General features: G+C 51.4%; 1 protein-coding gene across 1 annotated transcript in view; it reads right to left on the reverse strand.

Moving 5' to 3' along the window:
• ANKDD1B (ankyrin repeat and death domain containing 1B) overlaps nucleotides 1-22,212 on the reverse strand; it is a 516,198-nt gene that overhangs the window by 226,318 nt on the left and 267,668 nt on the right. The gene's annotated exons all lie outside the window — the stretch shown is intronic.

Here is a 22,212-nt window from a genome sequence, read left to right on the forward strand (position 1 = left end):
AACCCCGTAGGTGGTTTACTTACCTGCAAAAACTAACAAACTCTTACTCCCCCCAGGAACTGTTGAAAATTGCACTGTCTAATTTTAAAATAGCTATATGTGATTTATGTGAAAAGTCTATATCCTATTTTGCTACTTCAAAGTTCCTAAAGTACCTACCTGCAATACCTTTCATTTGAAGTATTACATGTAAATCTTGAACCTGTGGTTCTTAAAATAAACTAAGAAAATTTATTTTTCTATACAAAAACCTATTGGCCTGGAATTGTCTTTGAGTGTGTGTTCCTCATTTATTGCTTGTGTATGTACAACAAATGCTTAACACTACTCCTTTGATAAGCCTACTGCTCGACCACACTACCACAAAATAGAGCATTAGTATTATCTCTTTTTGCCACTATCTTACCTCTAAGGGGAACCCTTGGACTCTGTGCATACTATTCCTTACTTTGAAATAGTGCATACAGAGCCAACTTCCTACATTGGTGGATCAGCGGTGGGGTACAAGACTTTGCATTTGCTGGACTACTCAGCCAATACCTGATCACACGACTAAATTCCAAAAATTGTCATTAGAAACTGATTTTTGCAATTTGAGCTATTTTTCTAAATTTTTAAAAGTCCTGCTAGGGCCTTGTGTTAGTCCCTGTTAGCATTTCTTTTAGAGTTTAAAAGTTTTGTGAAAGTTTGAATTAAGTTCTAGAGACAGTTTTAGATTCTTAAACAGTATTCCAACTTTTAGAAACATAGGGCCTGATTACAACTTTGGAGGAGGTGTTAATCCGTCCCAAAAGTGAAGGTAAAGTGACGGATATACCACCAGCCGTATTACGAGTCCATTATATCCTATGGAACTCGTAATACGGCTGGTGGTATATCTGTCACTTTTGGGACGGATTAACACCTCCTCCAAAGTTGTAATCAGGCCCATAATGTCTAGTGCAGAAGAGAATGTGATGGAACTCGACATCACCCCTTACCTCCATCTTAAGATGAGGGAGCTGAGGTCTCTCTGCAAAATAAAGAAAATACCAGTTGGCCTAAGACCTTCCAAAATACAGCTCCAGGAGCTGCTGGCAGAGTTTGAAAAAGCCAACCCCTCTGAGGATGACCTCCCAGAGGATGAAGTTAGTGACTTAGAGGAGATTTCCCCCCCCCCTCCAGTCCTAATTAGGGAGATCAGGGCCCCTCAAGCCCTGTCTCCAAATGTGATAGTCAGAGATGCTACTTCCCTCACAGGAGGGTCCAGCACCTCTGCAATCACTGAGGATAGCCTCAGTGAAGATGACCTCCTGCTAGCCAGGATGGCCAAAAGATTGGCTTTAGAGAGACAGCTCCTAGCCATAGAAAGGGAAAGACAAGAGATGGGTTTTGGTCCCATCCATGGTGGCAGCAACATAAATAGGGTCAGCGATTCTCCTGACATGTTGAAAATCCCTAAAGGGATTGTAACTAAATATGAAGATGGTGATGACATCACCAAATGGTTCACAGCTTTTGAGAGGGCTTGTGCAACCAGAAAAGTAAACAGATCTCACTGGGGTGCTCTCCTTTGGGAAATGTTCACTGGAAAGTGTAGGGATAGACTCCTCACACTCTCTGGAAAAGATGCAGAATCTTATGACCTCATGAAGGGTACCCTGATTGAGGGCTTTGGATTCTCCACTGAGGAGTATAGAATTAGATTCAGGGGGGCTCAAAAATCCTCGAGCCAGACCTGGGTTGATGTTGTGGACTACTCAGTGAAAACACTGGATGGTTGGATTCAAGGCAGTGGTGTAAATGATTATGATGGGCTGTACAATTTATTTGTGAAAGAACACCTGTTAAGTAATTGTTCAAATGATAAACTGCATCAGCATCTGGTAGACCTAGGACCAATTTCTCCCCAAGAATTGGGAAAGAAGGCGGACCAGTGGGTCAAGACTAGGGTGACCAAGACTTCCACAGGGGGTGACCAAAAGAAAGGGGTCACAAAGCCTCCCCAGGGGAAGAGTGTTGAGACATCCAAAAACAAAAATAGTAAAGAGTCTTCTATAGGCCCCCGAAAACCTGCACAGGAGGGTGGGCCCAGAGCCTCTTGACAAACCAATTTTGGGTACAAGGGTAAAAACTTTGATCCCAAAAAGGCCTGGTGTCGTAGCTGTAATCAGCCTGGACACCAAACTGGAGACAAGGCCTGTCCCAAGAAAAGTACCACTTATAACTCCACTCCAGCTAACACTGGAATGGCTAGTCTCCAAGTGGGATCAACAGTGTGCCCAGAGCAAATCAGGTGTCACACTGAAGCTACATTAGCCTCTGAGGGTGGGGTGGATTTAGCCACACTGGCTGCCTGGCCTCCTAACATGCAAAAATACAGGCAGCAGCTCTTAATTAATGGGACAAGTGTAGAAGGCCTGAGGGATACAGGTGCCAGTGTCACCATGGTGACAGAGAAACTGGTTTCCCCTGGTCAGTACCTGACTGGACAAACTTATCCAGTCACCAACGCTGACAATCAGACTAAAGTACATCCCATGGCTATGGTAACTTTAGAGTGGGGAGGGGTCAATGGCCTGAAACAGGTGGTGGTCTCCTCAAATATCCCAGTAGACTGTTTGCTTGGAAATGACCTGGAGTCCTCAGCATGGGCTCCGGTAGAATTGAAAACCCATGCAGCCATGCTGGGTATCCCTGAACTGGTGTGTGTCAAGACAAGGGCACAGTGCAAGGCTCAGGGTGAAAAAGTAGAGTTGGAGCCTGGAAAAAGGGCCCACCCTCCCAAGAGAAAAGGAAAGACAACTGGGAAACCAGCTGCAACACAACAACAAAAAGAGAACCTCTCTTCCCAAGAAGAAGTTCTGCCCTCTGAGGGAACTGAGCCTATGGAGTTAGAACCTTATCAGGTTGAGCTCTTAGGCCCAGGGGGACCCTCAAGGGAGCAGTTGTGTAAGGGGCAAGAAACCTGCCCCTCTCTTGAAGGCCTTAGGCAGCAAGCTGCTGAAGAGTCCAATGGCAAGAAAACTGGAACACATAGGGTCTATTGGGAAGATGGACTCCTTTACACTGAGGCAAGAGATCCCAAACCTGGTGCCACTAGGAGATTGGTAGTGCCTCAGGAGTTTAGGGAGTTCATACTGACCTTAGCCCATGACATTCCTCTTGCTGGGCATTTGGGACAAACCAAGACGTGGGAGAGACTAGTCAACCACTTCTACTGGCCCAACATGTCCCAGAAAGTCAAGGAGTTTTGTGTCTCCTGTACAACCTGTCAAGCCAGTGGTAAGACAGGTGGACACCCAAAGGCCCCCCTCATTCCACTTCCAGTGGTGGGGGTCCCCTTTGAAAGAGTGGGTGTGGACATAGTGGGTCCACTTGAACCTCCCACAGCCTCAGGGAACATGTACATACTAGTAGTAGTGGATCATGCTACTAGATACCCTGAAGCAATTCCCCTTAGGTCGACTACTGCCCCTGCAGTAGCCAAGGCCCTCATTGGTATTTTTACCAGAGTGGGTTTTCCTAAGGAGGTGGTGTCTGACAGAGGTACCAACTTCATGTCAGCATACCTGAAACACATGTGGAATGAGTGTGGAGTGACTTACAAATTCACTACACCATACCATCCACAAACTAATGGCCTTGTTGAGAGATTCAACAAGACATTAAAAGGCATGATCATGGGGCTCCCTGAAAAACTCAAAAGGAGATGGGATGTCCTCTTGCCATGTCTACTTTTCGCTTACACAGAGGTGCCTCAGAAGGGAGTAGAGTTCTCACCCTTTGAACTTCTGTTTGGCCACCCTGTAAGGGGACCACTAGCTCTTGTGAAAGAAGGCTGTGAGAGACCTCTTCATGAGCCTAAGCAAGATACAGTGGACTATGTACTTGGCCTACGTTCAATGATGGCAGAGTACATGGAAAAGGCAAGTAAAAACCTTGAGGCCAGCCAACAGCTCCAGAAGTTTTGGTATGACCAAAAGGCTGCAATGGTTGAATTTCAACAAGGGCAGAAAGTCTGGGTTTTGGAGCCTGTGGCTCCCAGGGCACTTCAGGACAGATGGAGTGGCCCTTACCCAGTGCTAGAAAAGAAGAGTCAGGTCACCTACCTGATGGACCTAGGCACTAGCAGGACCCCCAAGGGGGTGATCCATGTGAACCGCCTCAAGCTCTTCCATGACAGGGCTGATGTGAATCTGTTGATGGTAACAGATGAGGACCAGGAAGCTGAGAGTGAACCTCTCCCTGATCTCCTCTCCACAAACCCTAAAGATGGCTCAGTTGATGGAGTGATCTATTCAGACACCCTCTCTAGCCAACAGCAATCTGATTGTAGGAAGGTCCTGCAACAGTTTGCTGAGCTCTTTTCTCTAACCCCTGGTCAGACACACCTGTGTACCCATGATGTGGACACAGGAGACAGCATGCCTGTCAAAAACAAAATTTTCAGACAGTCTGACCAAGTTAAGGAAAGCATCAAGGCGGAAGTCCACAAGATGCTGGAATTGGGAGTAATTGAGCACTCTGACAGCCCCTGGGCTAGCCTAGTGGTCTTAGTCCCCAAACCTCACACCAAAGATGGAAAGAGAGAGATGAGGTTTTGTGTGGACTACAGAGGACTTAATTCTGTCACCAAGACAGATGCCCATCCCATTCCAAGGGCTGATGAACTGATTGATAAATTAGGTGCTGCCAAATTCTTAAGTACCTTTGACTTAACTGCAGGGTACTGGCAAATCAAAATGGCACCAGGAGCAAAAGAAAAGACAGTATTCTCCACACCTGATGGGCATTATCAGTTTACTGTTATGCCCTTTGGTTTAAAGAATGCCCCTGCCACCTTCCAAAGGTTGGTGAATCAAGTCCTTGCTGGTTTGGAGTCCTTTAGTGCAGCTTATCTTGACGATATTGCTGTCTTTAGCTCCAGCTGGCAGGATCACCTGGTCCACCTGAAGAAGGTTTTGAAGGCTCTGCAATCAGCAGGCCTCTCTATCAAGGCATCCAAATGCCAGATAGGGCAGGGAACTGTGGTTTACTTGGGACACCTTGTAGGTGGAGGCCAAGTTCAGCCACTCCAGCCTAAGATCCAGACTATTCTGGACTGGGCAACTCCAAAAACCCAGCCTCAAGCCAGGCCATTCCTTGGCTTGACTGGGTACTACAGGAGGTTTGTGAATGGATATGGATCCTTAGTGACAGCCCTCACAGAACTTACCTCCAAGAAAATGCCCAAGAAAGTAAACTGGACTGTAGAATGCCAACAGGCCTTTGACACCCTGAAACAAGCAATGTGCACAGCACCAGTTCTAAAAGCTCCAGATTACTCCAAGCAGTTCATTGTGCAGACAGATGCCTCTGAAGATGGGATAGGGGCAGTTGTGTCCCAAACAAATGATGATGGCCTTGACCAGCCTGTTGTTTTCATTAGCAGGAGGTTACTCCCAAGGGAGCAGCGTTGGAGTGCCATTGAGAGGGAGGCCTTTGCTGTGGTTTGGTCCCTGAAGAAGCTGAGACCATACCTCTTTGGTACTCACTTTGTAGTTCAAAAAGACCACAGACCTCTCAGATGGCTGATGCAAATGAAAGGTGAAAATCCAAAACTGTTGAGGTGGTCCATCTCCCTACAGGGAATGGACTTTATAGTGGAACACAGACCTGGGACTGCCCATGCCAATGCAGATGGCCTCTCCAGGTTCTTCCACTTAGAAAATGAAGACTCTCTTGGGAAAGGTTAGTCTCATCCTCTTTCGTTTGGGGGGGGTTGTGTAAGGAAATGCCTCCTTGGCATGGTTACCCCCTGACTTTTTGCCTTTGCTGATGCAAAGTTTTGATTTGAAAGTGTGCTGAGGCCTGCTAACCAGGCCCCAGCACCAGTGTTCTTTCCCTAACCTGTACTTTTGTTTCCACAATTGGCACACCCTGGCATCCAGGTAAGTCCCTTGTAACTGGTACCCCTGGTACCAAGTGCCCTGATGCCAGGGAAGGTCTCTAAGGGCTGCAGCATATCTTATGCCACCATGGGGACCCCTCACTCAGCACAGACACACTGCTTGCCAGCTTGTGTGTGCTGGTGAGGACAAAACGAGTAAGTCGACATGGCACTCCCCTCAGGGTGCCATGCCAACCTCACACTGCCTATGCAGTATAGATAAGTCACCCCTCTAGCAGGCCTTACAGCCCTAAGGCAAGGTGGACTATACCATAGGTGAGGGCATAAGTGCATGAGCACTATGCCCCTTCATTGTCTAAGCAAAACCTTAGACATTGTAAGTGCAGGGTAGCCATAAGAGTATATGGTCTGGGAGTCTGTCATGCACGAACTCCACAGCACCATAATGGCTACACTGAAAACTGTGAATTTTGGTATCAAACTTCTCAGCACAATAAATGCACACTGATGCCAGTGTATATTTTATTGTAACATACACCCCAGAGGGCACCTTAGAGGTGCCCCCTGAAACCTTAACCGACTATCCTTGTAGGCTGACTAGTTTTAGCAGCCTGTCACACTAGAGACATGTTGCTGGCCACATGGGGAGAGTGCCTTTGTCACTCTGTGGCTAGTAACAAAGCCTGTACTGGGTGGAGGTGCTTCACACCTCCCCCTGCAGGAACTGTAACACCTGGCGGTGAGCCTCAAAGGCTCACCCCCTTTGTTACAGCACCACAGGGCACTCCGGCTAGTGGAGTTGCCCACCCCCTCCGGCCACGGCCCCACTTTTGGCAGCAAGGCCGGAGGAGATAATGAGAAAAACAAGGTGGAGTCACTGGCCAGTCAGGACAGCCCCTAAGGTGTCCTGAGCTGAGGTGACTCTGACTTTTAGAAATCCTCCATCTTGTAGATGGAGGATTCCCCCAATAGGGATAGGAATGTGCCCCCCTCCCCTTGGGAGGAGGCACAAAGAGGGTGTACCCACCCTCAGGGCTAGTAGCCATTGGCTACTAACCCCCCAGACCTAAACACACCCTTAAATTTAGTATTTAAGGTCTCCCCAGAACCTAGGAACTCAGATTCCTGCAACCTAAGAAGAAGAGGACTGCTAAGCTGAAAAACCCTGCAGAGAAGACGGAGACACCAACTGCTTTGGCCCCAGCTCTACCGGCCTGTCTCCCCCCCTTCTAAAGACACTGCTCCAGCGACGCTTTCCCCAGGGACCAGCAACCTCTGAATCCTCAGAGGACTGCCCTGCTCTAGAAGGACCAAGAAACTCCAGAGGACAGCGGCCCTGTTCACCAAAGACTGCAACTTTGAAACAAAGCAGCAACTTTGAAACAACGTGCGTTTCCCGCCGGAAGCGTGAGACTTGCTTCTCTGCACCCGACGCCCCCGGCTCGACTTGTGGATAACAATCACTTCAGAGAGGACTCCCCGGCGACTGCGAGACCGTGAGTAGCCATAGTTGCCCCCCCCCTGAGCTCCCACAGCGACACCGGCAGAGGGAATCCCGAGGCTCCCCCTGACCGCGACTGCCTGCTCCTCAGATCCCGACGCCTGGTAAAGACTCTGCACCCGAAGGATCCGAACTCCAGTGCAGGAGTGACCCCCAGGAGGCCCTCTCCCTTGCCCAGGTGGTGGCTACCCCGAGGAGCCCCCCCCTTGCCTTCCTGCATCGCTGAAGAGACCCCTTGGTCTCCCATTGCTTTCTATTACAAACCTGACGCTTGTTTGCACACTGCACCCGGCACCCGCTGAGGGTGTACTTTGTGTGTGGACTTGTGTCCCCCCCGATGCCCTACAAAACCCCCCTGGTCTGCTCTCCGAAGACGCGGGTACTTACCTGCTGGCAGACTGGAACCGGGGCACCCTCTTCTCCATTGAAGCCTATGCGTTTTGGGCACCACTTTGACCTCTGCACCTGACCGGCCCTGAGCTGCTGGTGTGGTAACTTTGGGGTTGCCCTGAACCCCCAACGGTGGGCTACCATGGACCCAAACTTGAACCCCGTAGGTGGTTTACTTACCTGCAAAAACTAACAAACTCTTACTCCCCCCAGGAACTGTTGAAAATTGCACTGTGTCTAATTTTAAAATAGCTATATGTGATTTATGTGAAAAGTCTATATGCTATTTTGCTAATTCAAAGTTCCTAAAGTACCTACCTGCAATACCTTTCATTTGAAGTATTACATGTAAATCTTGAACCTGTGGTTCTTAAAATAAACTAAGAAAATATATTTTTCTATACAAAAACCTATTGGCCTGGAATTGTCTTTGAGTGTGTGTTCCTCATTTATTGCTTGTGTATGTACAACAAATGCTTAACACTACTCCTTTGATAAGCCTACTGCTCGACCACACTACCACAAAATAGAGCATTAGTATTATCTCTTTTTGCCACTATCTTACCTCTAAGGGGAACCCTTGGACTCTGTGCATACTATTCCTTACTTTGAAATAGTGCATACAGAGCCAACTTCCTACAATCAGCTGTTGCAAGGGAGTGTGGATAGTACACAGAGACGCTTTAAGGCATGGGCAAAGTGGGCTCTGGCCCAGGGTCCCCACCTTTCAGGAGGGCCCTTATAAAGCTTGCTCTGTTCTGCAGAGTCTTTCCCTGATGACTTGTTTTAAATACCGTTTTCCTTGAACTTATTTTTAATGTGGGTGATGTATCAGAGTCTATTACGGACATTTTGCGGAGAAATGCTGTGTTTATGTTTCATGGGATATCCATAAAAAAGTTTATTTTAGATCAATACAGGACCTCACACATGAAAAATGGGAGGGCGTCACAGAGATTATTTGCAGTAAAATTAATGAGCTATTGCTGTGTTAAATGTTGAAAACGCAAGTCACCATCTCTGAATAATAGAGGTAAACACATTCAACATTTGTACAAGTGGTACTCTGGCCAAGAGGGCATGCAAGAGCTGAATTTGCATCACAAATGTAAAGCTGATCTGAACAGTGGGCCCCAAAGTCCGTTTGGCCCAGAGCCCCCAAACTTCCTAAAATGACCCTGGCCATTTTGTCTCATCATGTATTATCCTAAAGGCTGGAGCAATCTGAGGCTGATTTTTAAAGGTTGAAGGCCGCAGTCTCTTTCTCCAGCTCCCCGCAGAGGCACAGCTGGAGCAAAAGGAGAGAGGAAAGGGAGAGAGAATGAATTAATGTAAAACAGAGATAGAAGGAATGAGCACGGCTGATTTGAACATTTTTGTCAGGGTTGTTTTTGGTTTACAGTCTGGCTGTGAGTGCATGTCACTTGGGTCCCTCTAGCACAAGCGGAGCCCTCAAGCTTAAGATTCCTCCTGAATATTGGTTCCCCACCGAAAAAAGAAAAAATACTAACTATACTCAAATGAAAGACTGCATCTTAACAGTGTTTAGTGGATGCAAAGCATACAGACCCTTATTTTGGAGCAGTATATTTAAACATATAAAAAGTGCACTAAAATGCATTGTTAGACCTGTTAACTCTTGGCATGGTTTCCCCTGTCTTTTTGGCTTCTGACCTCCTGTTTGTCATCCTGTACTGAATTTTGTTTTTGCTAGCTTTAGGACTCTGGGTACTTTACCACTGCTGACCAGTGTTAAAGTGCAAGTGCTCCCTAAATGGTATTGGTGATTGGTTTATCCATGACTGGCATGTTTGATTTACTAGTAAGTCCCTAGCATAGGGCACCCTGTGTGCCCAGGGCCTTTAAATCAAATTATACTAGTGGGCCTACAGCACTGATTGTGCCACCCACACAAGTAGCCCTGTAAACATGCCTCAGACTGCCACTGCAGTGTCTGTGGGTTTTAAAGTGCCATTTTGACCCCAAACCTTCCCTTTTACTACATGTAAGTCACCCCTATGGTAGGTCCAAAGCAGCCCCATGGGCAGGGTACAGTGCATTTAAAAGGTAGGCCATGTACTGGTGAGTTTTGCATGTCTTGATAGTGAAATGCTGCTAAATTCATTTTTCACTTTCGCAAGGACTATCTCTCACATAAAGTAACATACTTAAGTGTAATTTCCCATTGGGAGCAGATTGAGATTTGGAGTTTGGGGTCTCTGAACTCACAATTTAAAACTACATATTTTGGTGAAGTTGGTATTTAAATTGTAAGTTTGAAAATGCCACTTTTGGAAAGTAAAAAGAACAGATGATGGACAGAATGTTGAACAATGCAGACATTCACCCCCCAGTCACAAAGATCTTGGTTTAATCCATCGTTTTTTTGCTCACTACACCACCCCAGTTTGGACTCAGCCATGTGCAAGTCAGTCTTGACCCTGTTCTCCATGGGAAGAGTCCAGCCCGAACTGCCAAGCCAGGTCCTCCCTAGACTGGAAACAAGCATCCTAGGACTGGTTTCAGGGTATCACCCTTCATCAGCCCGGCTCGCTTAAATTCAGTGGCACAATGAGCACAGGACCCACATCTGGGCATACCCTTCCCACTTGGGGCGACAAACGCAAAAAGAATAGATGATGGACAGAATGCTGAACAAGGCAGACATTCACCCCCAGTCACAAAGATCTGGGTTTAATCCATTGTTTTTTTACTCACCACACCACCACAGTTTGGACCCAGCCATGTGCAAATCAGTCTTAACCCTGTTCCCCATGGGAAGAGTCCAGCCCGCACTGCCAGGCCAGGTCCTCCCTGGACCAGAAACAAGCATCCTAGGACTGGTTTCAGGGTATCACCTTTCATCAGCCAGGCTAGCTTAAATCCAGTGGCCCATTGAGCACGGGACCCAAGTCTGGGCATACCCTTCCCACTTGGGGTGACAAACGCAAAAAGAACAGATGATGGACAGAATGCTGAACAATGCAGACATTCACCCCCAGTCACAAAGATCTGGGTTTAATCCATTGTTTTTTTACTCACCACACAACCTCAGTTTGGACCCAGTCATATGCACATCAGTCTTGACCCTGTTCCCCATGGGAACAGTCCAGCCCGAACTGCCAAGCCAGGTCCTCCCTGGACTGGAAGCAAGCATCCTAGGACCGGTTTCAGGGTATCACCCTTCAGCAGCCAGGCTAGCTTAAATCCAGTGGCACAGTTAGCACGGGGCCCACGTCTGCGCATAACCTTCCCACTTGGGGAGACAAAGACAAAAAGAACAGATGATGGACGGAATACTGAACAATGCAGACATTAACCCCCAGTCACAAAGATCTGGGTTTAATCCATGATTTGCATATGGCTGGGTCCAAACTGTAATGGCAAGCAAAAAAACTGATGGTTAAACCCAGAACTGTGACTGGGGGTGAATGTTTGATTTGCTCTGCATTCCGTCCATCATCTGTTGTTTTTGCACTTTTAGAAAGTGGGCATTTTCCTGCTTAACCATTCTGTGCCTCTGCCTGTCTGCTGAATACACGGCTAGGTCAGGATGACAGTTGGGCTGTTTATGAATTCACTCTAGACAGTCACACAAAGGGAGCTGAGGTGTGCCCTACATATCCTGATAGGTCTTTCTGAGCTAGAGTGGTGGGACGAGCTGACACCTGCACCTTAATATGGCTGTGCCTGTCCTTACACAAAGCAGTCTCCAACCCCAAGGAGTGTGTCTGGGGCCAGGGCAGAAAAGGCAGGGTCTTATGTACCACACTTTCTATGAAGTTTGCCTATTTCAAAGGCAGAAACAGATATAGGTACTGGACCTCTGACCCCACAAAGTTAGAACACTTCTGGACTGATGACATTCTGTGAGGAAGAAGAGCTGGATGCTGTAGGAGAGACTGCCACTCTGCCTGTTGCTTTGCTGTGCTGGCCTGCTGCTTGCTACTTCTATCCTTGGATGGAAAGGACTGGACTTTGCTTTATACATCCTGCTTTCCAAGGTTCTCCAAGGGCTTGAACTGAGCTTGCCTCCTGTTACGAAGCCTCAAGGACATCTAAGACATAATCTGCCAGTGCCTGGGTTCTCCTGCTGAGAGTCCTTACTTGCCAAGTGGTGCCAAATCTAGTCCCTGGTCCATGGGAAGTGGAAGCTGGTAACCTGAAGAAGAAAATCCACGCATCAGCACACCGCAAAAGAAAAATCTACGTAGAGCCTGCCCCGCAGCTGAAAAATCGATGCAGTGCTGGTCCCGTGGCAGAGGAATCGACGCAGCGCCTGTTTCAGCGTGTATTCATCAACACATTACATCTGGATTTTCCATGCATCGTCACTGAGTGTGATATTCTCATCGACCCGCACTGCAGTAAAGCACCAACGCATCTCCTGCCCTGCGCAGTAAAGAATTAATGCAGCAATTGTTTTCCGATGCATCATCTATTTTGCGGCCTGCATTGTTTTTGTTTTTTAACGCATCCCACGTACTGGGTATTAAAAGGATATAAGCATTGATTCCTATAGATTAAGGGGGTCATTCCAACCCTGGCGGTCGGTGTTAAAGCGGCGGCCAAGCCGCCAACAGGCAGGCGGTAATAAAAATGGAATTCTGACCCTGGCGGGAACCGCCAACACAGGCCGCCACTTTAACACTCCGACCGCCACGGCGGGACAAACAAACAGCGCGGCGGTCACCGCCAACAGACAGGCGGCAGACAATGTACCGCCCACACTATCACGACCCACCAATCCGCCACCTTTTCCGGGGCGGGCGCCCCGCTGATAAAAACACGGCGGAAACAGACTACGAACGGGAAAACGCTCACCTATACACACTCCACGAGGAATCTGGACAGCATGGAACCCAAATTAAACATCCTACCAGCCATTGTCTTCCTGCTCCTCTACCAGGAGCACGAACGCCGGCGCAGAAAACAACGGTGAGTACTGCACCTACGACACAGGGGAGGGGGGAGGAGGAAAGGTTACGGGCACACACATACGCGACACACCCACCCCCCCCCAAATCCCTACACACCAATGCAGAGCAACAAGTCAGAGTGACACCCCCCAAACCCCCCAGAATAATGCAAAGACAAAATAAAATGTTCATTAAAATTGAAGTATATGAAAGCATATTTGAACTTAAGTGAAATATGAAATTTATCAAATAAATATATTACAACATAAACAATATATACATAGTCCAAATGTCCGGCACATATTGGCTACATTCTATTGTTCGTGGGCCAATGTGCATAAACACATGGGCAAAGCCCACACACGAGACCCGATTCCATTGGAGAGAACACTGCTGGGGCATCAGATAATAAAACCACAGGCACCTCAGGGGGAAGGGAAGGGGGGCACCTCAGCCACATGAGTCCACAACGCCAGATCCACGAGGGGCCTCCATGCCCACTGTACCATCCTGGGGAGTGCAAAGCCACAGTCTCTCAAGTCTCTACAGTGGGTGGATTGCCCATTGTACCATCCTGGGGAGTGCAAAGCCACAGTTTTCCAAGTCTCTACAGTGGGTGGATTGTCCACTGTACCATCCAGGGGAGTACAAAGCCACAGTCCATCAGGTGGATTACAGACTCCACTGGTTATGGAGGAGGCATGTTGGCCAGAGTGCTTTGTGAAGCCCTGCCCGACACAGATCCGGCCCTGCCAATGGGCCAGCGGTGCTTGAGATGAAGGGCCCAGCGGAGCAGTTCAGAGACGGCGGTGCCCAGCGGAGCGGTGCTTGACAGGAAGGGCCCAGCGGAGCAGTTCAGAGACGGCGGTGCCCAGCGGAGCTGTGCTTGAGATGAAGGGCCCAACGGATCAGTTCAGAGACGGTGGTGCCCAGCGGAGCGGTGCTTGACAGGAAGGGCCCAGCGGAGCAGTTCAGAGACGGCGGTGCCCAGCGGAGCGGTGCTTGAGATGAAGGGCCCAACGGAGCAGTTCAGAGACGGCGGTGCCCAGCGGAGCGGTGCTTGACAGGAAGGGCCCAGCGGAGCAGTTCAGAGACGGCGGTGCCCAGCGGAGCGGTGCTTGACAGGAAGGGCCCAGCGGAGCAGTTCAGAGACGGCGGTGCCCAGCGGAGCGGTGCTTGACAGGAAGGGCCCAGCGGAGCAGTTCAGAGACGGCGGTGCCCAGCGGAGCGGTGCTTGACAGGAAGGGCCCAGCGGAGCAGTTCAAAGACGGCGGTGCCCAGCGGAGTGGTGCTTCTCACGGCGGGGCCCTGTTCAGCGGTGCTTGTCTTGGCGGGGCCCTGTTCAGCGGTGCTTGTCTTGGTGGGGCCCTGTTCAGCGGTGCTTGTCTTGGCGGGGCCCTGTTCAGCGGTGCTTCTCACGGCAGGGCCCTGTTCAGCGGTGCTACTCACGGCGGGGCCCTGTTCAGCGGTGCTTCTCACGGCGGGGCCCTGTTCAGCGGTGTTTCTCACGGCGGGGCCCAGTTCAGCGGTCCTTGTCTTGGCGGGGCCCTGTTCAGCAGTGCTTCTCACGGCGGGCCCTGTTCAGCGGTGCTTGTCTTGGCGGGGCCCTGTTCAGCGGTCCTTGTCTTGGCGGGCCCTGTTCAGCGGTCCTTGTCTTGGCGGGGCCCTGTTCAGCGGTGCTTCTCACGGCGGGGCCCTGTTCAGCGGTCCTTGTCTTAGCGGGGCCCTGTTCAGTGGTGCTTCTCACGGCGGGGCCCTGTTCAGCGGTGCTTGTCTTGGCGGGGCCCTGTTCAGCGGTGCTTCTCACGGCGGGGCCCTGTTCAGCGGTGCTTGTCTTGGCGGGGCCCTGTTCAGCGGTGCTTGTCTTGGCGGGGCCCTGTTCAGCGGTCCTTGTCTTGGCGGGGCCCTGTTCAGCGGTGCTTGTCTTGGCGGGGCCCTGTTCAGCGGTGCTTCTCACGGCGGGCCCAGTTCAGCGGTCCTTGTCTTGGCGGGGCCCTGTTCAGCGGTGCTTCTCACGGCGGGGCCCTGTTCAGCGGTGCTTCTCACGGCGGGGCCCAGTTCAGCGGTGCTTCTCACGGCGGGGCCCTGTTCAGCGGTGCTTGTCTTGTGTTCCTAGGGAACCAGATCTGGCCAATAATTCCCGCTCAGTCGCCATTCGACCTTTCGCTTGCGGGGCCCTCCTGTGCTGGAGTCCTGGGCCCGTGGGTGTCCTCCGTCACACCCCAAATGGGGCTGGTGGGGCCCTCCTGGGCAGCTCGCCTGCTGCCAGACTTGTCCGCCCTGCTGCCCTTGCCCTCCTTGGCAGAAACTCTGGGGCCCTTGCCTCCCTTTGTGGATGGGCCAGGTGACGGTGCAAGGATGGTGTCCTTGGGGGCAGCCGTCACAGGCCTGTCGTGCCGGCCCTTCCCTTTTTTGGTTCTTTTCCCAGGGGGTGGGCTGGCTGTCCCCTTGCTGCTGGCCGATGTTCCTGCCCTAGGAGCTGGTGGACTCCAATAGGCCTGAATGATGGTCCTAGTAGGTGCAGGGCTTGTGGTGGCTGAGGTGCTGATTGGAGTCTTATGAGATGGAGGGGGTGGGTCAGTTGTCGGAAAGAGGTCAAGGTTGGAAAGGAAAATCAATTTAGAAAGACAGGGACGGGTAGTTGTAGTGGGTATGGGAGTGGAGGAAGAGGATGTAGTTGTAGGAGAGTGAAGTCTGGTGTCTTTGGGTGCAGGTGCTTGTGCTAGAGGCTGTCGTGAGGTGGATGGCTGTTGGGTGGGTGACTGCCTGCGTTTGTGTGGTTTGGAAGAGGGGGTGACAGACACACTGGGAGAGGACACAGGGGACGTGTAAATGGCAGTGGGGGTGGTGACTGCACGTGTGTGGACTGTTCTGGTGGGTGTGGTGGTGATGGACGTGCTGGCTGATGGTGGTGTGCATGCAGGTGTGAGTGGAGACGTCACAGGGAGGGAGGAGGGAGACGAGGAGGAGGGGGACACAGAGGTGGCAGTGGCTGTTGGCATGTCTGCATGTGGATGTTGCTTGGGTGAATGCTTGTGTGATCTGTGGTGCTTATGTCTGGATGAGCTGCCCTTGGGTGTTGAGGTGTGTGCAGGCTGGTCTGTAGCTGTGTCTGGGATAGGCAGAGGAACAGGGGAGTGAGACTGGGTTGAGGAAGTTGGTGGGGGAGGCTAGACACAGGGACAATTGCTGCCGTCAGTGCTGAGGCCAGAGCGTTGAACGATCGCTGATGGGCAGCCTGACCCGAATGAATGCCCTCCAGGTATGCATTGCTCCGATGCACCTCCCTTTCTACCCCCTGGATGGCATTCAAAAGGGTAGACTGCCCAACAATGAGCGTCTGGAGGAGGTCAATGATCTCCGCACTGAGGGCAGCAGGGGTAACTGGGGCAGGACCTGAGGTGCCAGGGGCGAAGGAGATGCCCGGCTTCCTGGCCGAGTGGGCACGGGGCGAAAGCTGAGGGGCTGCTGGGAGGGCGGAGCTGGTGCGCTGGGTGGCGGCTGTACCTGTTGTTGCGGTGGGCACGGATGTTGCCGCCACCACAAGGGAGCTCCCTTCCGAGGACGTGTCGGTGTCGCTGACGTCTCCACGGGTCCCCGTTGTGGCGCTCCCCTCGCCCTCCGTCTCACTGGTGAACTCGGAGTCGGTTGCTGGGCCCTCCGGGGCCATGTGAGATGCAGCTCCCTCGTGCGCCCATGCCACTTCTCCTCCGCCTGATGATGCTAATGCACACATGAACAGGAAAACCAAAAAAAAGGGGGGGAGAAGAAAGAAAGACATGTTGAGTGCATGCATTGGCGGCACTGTTGGCGGAGAGGACAGACACAGAAGCCCCCTGCACTACGCCGCACACTCGGGGTACACTACTCAATTATTGTGACTTGGCCTACAAGTCTATGGACGACAAATGCACACATAGGTGAGCCCGGACCATGGATAGCTGTACTTAGCACCCTACAGAGGTGGGGGGCGGGGGCACAGGGCCATGCCTAACGGAGGGGCCTAGCCTACAGAAACCGCCCTGGCCTAATATAGCAGAATGTGCTGATACTCACCCCCTTGTGTCTGCTATGCTGTCCTCACGAGCCCATCCAAATCGGGGTAGGCCACCGCCAGGATCCGGGACATCAGGGGGGTCGATTGCCGTGTGGCACCCCTCCTAGGTTGGGAGGCCATCCCCAGCAGAGCCTCGGCGGTCTTTCTGCTCCCGGGGCGGATGTCCTCCCACCTCTTGCGGCAGTGGGTGCCCTGTCTGTTGTGGACCCCCAGGGCCCAGACGTCCTTGGCGATGGCACGCCAAATGTCGATCTTCTGATGGGCGCTGACCTATGTGACATGTACAGGGTGGAAAAAGAAATATCATCACTTTTCAGCATGGTCGATGTGAGTGGCCCCCATCCCCAACCTTGCCATGTGGCACATGCTCTCATCTGTCGTGGGTTGCAGTCCTCATTCGCTCCCCTCCCCACCATCTTACATCCACCCCACTCAACACAGGCATAGCCCATACTACGTGCTCCCTGTGTACTTACCTGTTGGTCTGGAGGACCGTAGAGTAGCGCATACTGGGGGAGGACCCCATCAACAAGTTTCTCCAATTCCTCAGATGTGAAGGCAGGGGCCCTTTCCCCAGTCGCAGCAGCCATTGTATCTTCCAGACCGAGGTCACAGCAGCACTTGCAGTATAGGTCCTCTCCTGTGGAAGATCAGGTCTCGAGTGATTAAGCAGTTAGAAAATGGCGGTCACGCCCGCGGCGGTGCGTACCGCGACCGCCGGCGCACATCATCATTGGCTCCTGAGACCCATAGGGTTCAATGTTAACCAATGCTGCTTTGCGCCGTGGTCTTCGACCGCCTACCGCCACGGTGTGCCACGCCAGCGCATTGACCTCACATCCCATTGTCACACTTTACAGGTCAGGCAGCCGCCATTTCAAGGGCCCACATGGCTTAATTTCTACTGCGTCACACAGGCCTAGGCCTTGCATTGCCACTCATACGAGCCATTCAATGCATTGCGAATCGTGTACTGTGCAAGCTGTGGTTACGTACCTGTGGGTTGCTTGACTCTGTGCTCCATGTTGTCCTTCCTAGGCACCGTCCGCTGGGACTTACGAGGAGATGGAGGAATCCTCCCGTGTACAGACCGCTGGTGGACCTGTCGACAATGGAAGAAAGTCATGTCATACTGACATACAGACTTGACCGAGCCACTATACAGGAACTGTGTGCCCAGCTGGAGCCAGACCTGATGTCCCCCATTCGCCAACCCACAGGGATTCCCCCTCTGGTGCAGGTTCTGTCAGTACTCAATTTTTTGGCAAGTGGATCATTCCAAACAACAGTGGCCATATCATCAGGGATGTCTCAGCCTATGTTTTCTAAGGTTTTGTCCAGAGTGTTGTCTGCCCTGATGAAATACATGCGGAGCTACATTGTTTTCACTGAGGTGGGCGATTTGGCTACAGTGAAGGGTGATTTCTATGCCCTTGGACATATCCCCAACATCATTGGTGCCATTGATGGGACCCATGTGGCTTTGGTTCCCCCCAGTGGAAGTGAGCAGGTGTACAGGAACAGAAAAAGTTATCATTCGATGAATGTCCAGGTGGTCTGTTTGGCTGACCAGTACATCTCCCATGTAAATGCCAAGTTCCCTGGGTCAGTGCATGACGCGTACATCATGCGAAATAGCAGCATCCCTTATGTGATGGAACAGCTACAGAGACACCGTGTGTGGCTAATAGGTGACTCTGGTTACCCCAACCTGTCGTGGCTACTTACCCCAGTGAGGAATCCCAGGACAAGTGCAGAGGAACGCTACAATGAGGCCCATGGGCAAACTAGGAGGATTATAGAAAGAACCTTCGGCCTCCTGAAGGCCAGGTTTAGGTGCCTGCATATGACAGGTGGATCCCTAATGTACTCACCAAAGAAGGTGTGCCATATCATCGTGGCCTGCTGTATGTTTCACAACCTGGCTTTGCGACGCCAGGTGCCTTTCCTGCAGGAGGATGGTCCAGATGGTGGTGTTGTAGCAGCTGTGGAGCCTGTGGAGAGTGAAGAGGAGGAAGACGACGGGGACGACACAGACAACAGGGACACAGTGATACAACAGTATTTTCAGTAGCACACAGGTACGAATCAACCACGCCATTTTACATTTACTTAAAGTCTCCTGCCTCTCTACTGTCTGAGTTCCCCCCCAGTTCCTGTTAACTGAATTGTGACTTTCCCTTCCGTTTTCAGAGCTGTGGGCCCCACTGCGTGACCTCTGCTTTGTTTGCCCATGGACTACAGCTGTGTGACAGTGGTATGTTGTCATCACAATGTGACTGAACATTTTTGCACCGTTATGTGTAATACATTTGTTCAAAATACAAGCAGACTCCAGATTTTTTAAGTGCAATGAGTGATTTAATTAAATTGCTACATTTAGGAACATGATTGTAAAACGGTGATGGGTGATGGTGGAGTAATGTCCATGGCAGAGTCCAGTTCTCAGTCTCACAGGTGCATTGGCCATATGCCTGTGGAAGGATGGAGCAGGGGCAGTTCAAGGTTGGACAGGGTGACAATGTGGGACAGTGGGATGACATCAGGGGGTATCGTTTGCTGGCGGGGGTCTTGGCATCCTACTCTGTCTTCTTGTGAGATCTCAGGTTCCGCTTGCGGGGTGGTTCTTCTTCTGCAGGAGGTGGGGTTCTGGTGGCCTGTCGTTGTGTGGGGGGCCTCCTGTCCACTAGCGCTGGCGGAGGTGGTAGGCTGTTCCTGGTCCAGGCTAGTGACAGGGGCCCTTTGTGGTACCACATGGTCCCGCAATGTGGTGACTATCTGGTTAAGGGCCACGACGATGGTCCCCATTGCAGAACTAATGTTCCTCAGTTCCTCTCTGAACCCCATGTACTGTTCCTCCTGCAGTACCTGGATCTCCTGGAACCTGGCCAGTACCGTAGCCATCGTCTCCTGGGAGTGGTGGTATGCTCCCATGATGGAGGAGAGGGCCTCTTGGAGAGTGGGTTCCCTGGGCCTGTCCCCCCCTGTCGCACAGTAGCCCTCCCAGTTCCCCTGTTTCCCTGGGCCTCTGTCCCCTGGACGGTGTGCCCACTACCACTGCCCCCAGGTCCCTGTTGTTGTTGGGGTGGTGGGTCAACCTGGGTGCCCTATAGTGGTGGACACACCGCTGATTGATGTGTCCTGGAGACAGAGGCATGGGCCCGCTGGGTGGGAGCTGTGCTGGTGTTCCCAGAGGGGGTTAGGTCAGGTGTAGCCTGTGGCTGTCTGTGGGGAACCGACTGTCCCGAGGTCCCCGATGGGCCGGGCTGGTCATCTGGGTCCAGGGAGACAGAGCTGCTGTCATCACTGGGGGCCTCTTCTGGGGGTGGGATGGACATTTCTGGACCCTCCGTGCCGGTGTGGTGGCGTTCGGGGCCTGCAGAGGTATAAGAGTATGGTTATTGCTTCTGTGTGTGGCATTTCGTGTAATGGGTGGGTGGCCGTGTACCCCAGTGCTGGCATTCCCTTGTGGGGGCTTTTGTGACGGTGGCTTGTGGGGGTGATGGGTGTGTGCAGTGGGCATGCTTTGGGGATGGGTGTCCATGCTTTGGGGACGCATGCAGGGCTAGGTTTTGGGACAGGTGGGATGTGATGGTGAGCCATTTGCAAGGAGTTGGTGTGGTGGGGGTGGGGGTGAGGGTGGGGGTATGATTTGGCATGCAGGTGGGGTAGGGGGAATGAAGTAGTGAAGATTTGACTTACCAGAGTCCATTCCTCCGCCTACTCCTGCGAGGCCCTCAGGATGCAGGATGTGCAAGACTTCCTCCTCCCATGCTGTGAACTCTGGGGGAGTAGGTGGGGGTCCGCCGCCAGTCCGCTGTACCGCGATGTTGTGCCTTGATACCATGGAACGCACCTTCCCCCGTAGGTCGTTTCACCGCTTCCTGATGTCGTCCCGATTGCCTGGATGCTGTCCCACAGCGTTGACCCTGTCCACTATTCTGCTCCATAGCTCCATCTTCCTGGCAATGGTGGTGTGCTGCACCTGTGCCCCGAAGAGCTGGGGCTCTACACGAACTATTTCCTCCACCATGACCCTAAGTTCTGCGTCAGAGAACCTGGGGTGTCTTTGGGGTGCCATGGGGTGGTGTGGATGAGGTGAGGGGTGGTGTATGTGTTGTAGAGTGTGGTGAGTGTGGTGGTGTATGGTGTTTTGTGCGTGGAAATTGTGTGGGTGATGTTGTGATTTGCCTCTGTGTGATGGTCTACTCTATGCTGTGCTGTCTCTCTCTGTCCTTCAGTCGCAATTGTGGTCGTAAGGGTTTGTGGGTGATGTGGGTGTGTGTTTTATATTTAATTGGGTGTGTGGGAGTGGTGTGTGTATGTGTCTCAGGTGTGTATATTTCGATTTGTCCAATGTGGTAGTGTTTTGTAAGTGTGTGTGTATTTTGAGCGCGGCGGTGTGTACCGCCAATGGAATACCACCGTTGAAAGACCGCTGCGGGGATTTGTGGGTCGGAATGGTATGGGCGTATTTCTGTTGGCGTGACGGTGGAGGTTTGGTCATCGCCAGTTTCCCGCTGACCTTTGGTGTGGCGGACTTTTGTTGGTGTCGGGTTTTTGGCGGTTTGCCAGTTGCGGGTCAGAATGACCGTGGCGGTTTACCGCAACCGCAGCGGTGTTATGGCGGTCTTCTGACCGGCGGTTAGCGCCTTTTACCGCCAAGGTCAGAATGACCCCCTAAGACTCTTGTAAACATTTAAAAAGTGATCTCTTTATTTGTGTATGTAGGATTTTTGTATTTTTGGTCTTGTTTTTCTCAGATAAATATTGTCTATTTTTCTAAACTGGTGTGGCGTCCTTTTGTAGTGAATTCACTGTGTTACTGTGTGTATGTGTGTGTGTGTGCGTGTGTTTGTGCCAATACTTTACACCCTGAGATAAGCCTGAGTGCTTGAGATAAGCTACCAAGGGATGAGCAGGGGTTATCTTAGGTGTGTGGCTCCCTTACTCTGACTAGAGTGAGGGTCCCTCTTGGCCAGGGTGTAAACCACTGCCATCTAGAGATCCCATTTCTAACATGCATTATAGAGAAAAGAGCAGCGCAGGAGCAAACTCCAGCTTCAAGGCAACCCAAAAATGAAAAAATACAATAAAAAAAGGGGGAGAGGTTGGGGACTTGAGAGGGGCAGAAAAGCAATGGAGGAGCTGGGGAGGGGGGAATAAAAAGGAAAAGGTGGAGGAAGCAAATGAGAAGATGGGGTGGAAGAACACAAAGAAGATGGGGGCAGAGCTATGAAAGGGAAGCAACACATGGAGTAGAGTAAGAAAAATATGCATGCCACGGAGCAATTAAATAAGAAGTAAAGGGTACAGCTAAGCAGTCACCAACACTCTAACACAGTTGGATGGGGGGAACAAGCACAAGAAGAGGAAGAAAAGCCACTTGGCAGACAGTGAAAAGCACAATGGGGCTGTCCATGAGGGCCCCTGCACTGCCTATGCCAAGTGCATGGGCCCCAATGGGGCACTC

The sequence above is a fragment of the Pleurodeles waltl genome, chromosome 1_1 (assembly GCF_031143425.1).
Source record: "Pleurodeles waltl isolate 20211129_DDA chromosome 1_1, aPleWal1.hap1.20221129, whole genome shotgun sequence".
Taxonomy (NCBI): Eukaryota; Metazoa; Chordata; class Amphibia; order Caudata; family Salamandridae; genus Pleurodeles; species Pleurodeles waltl.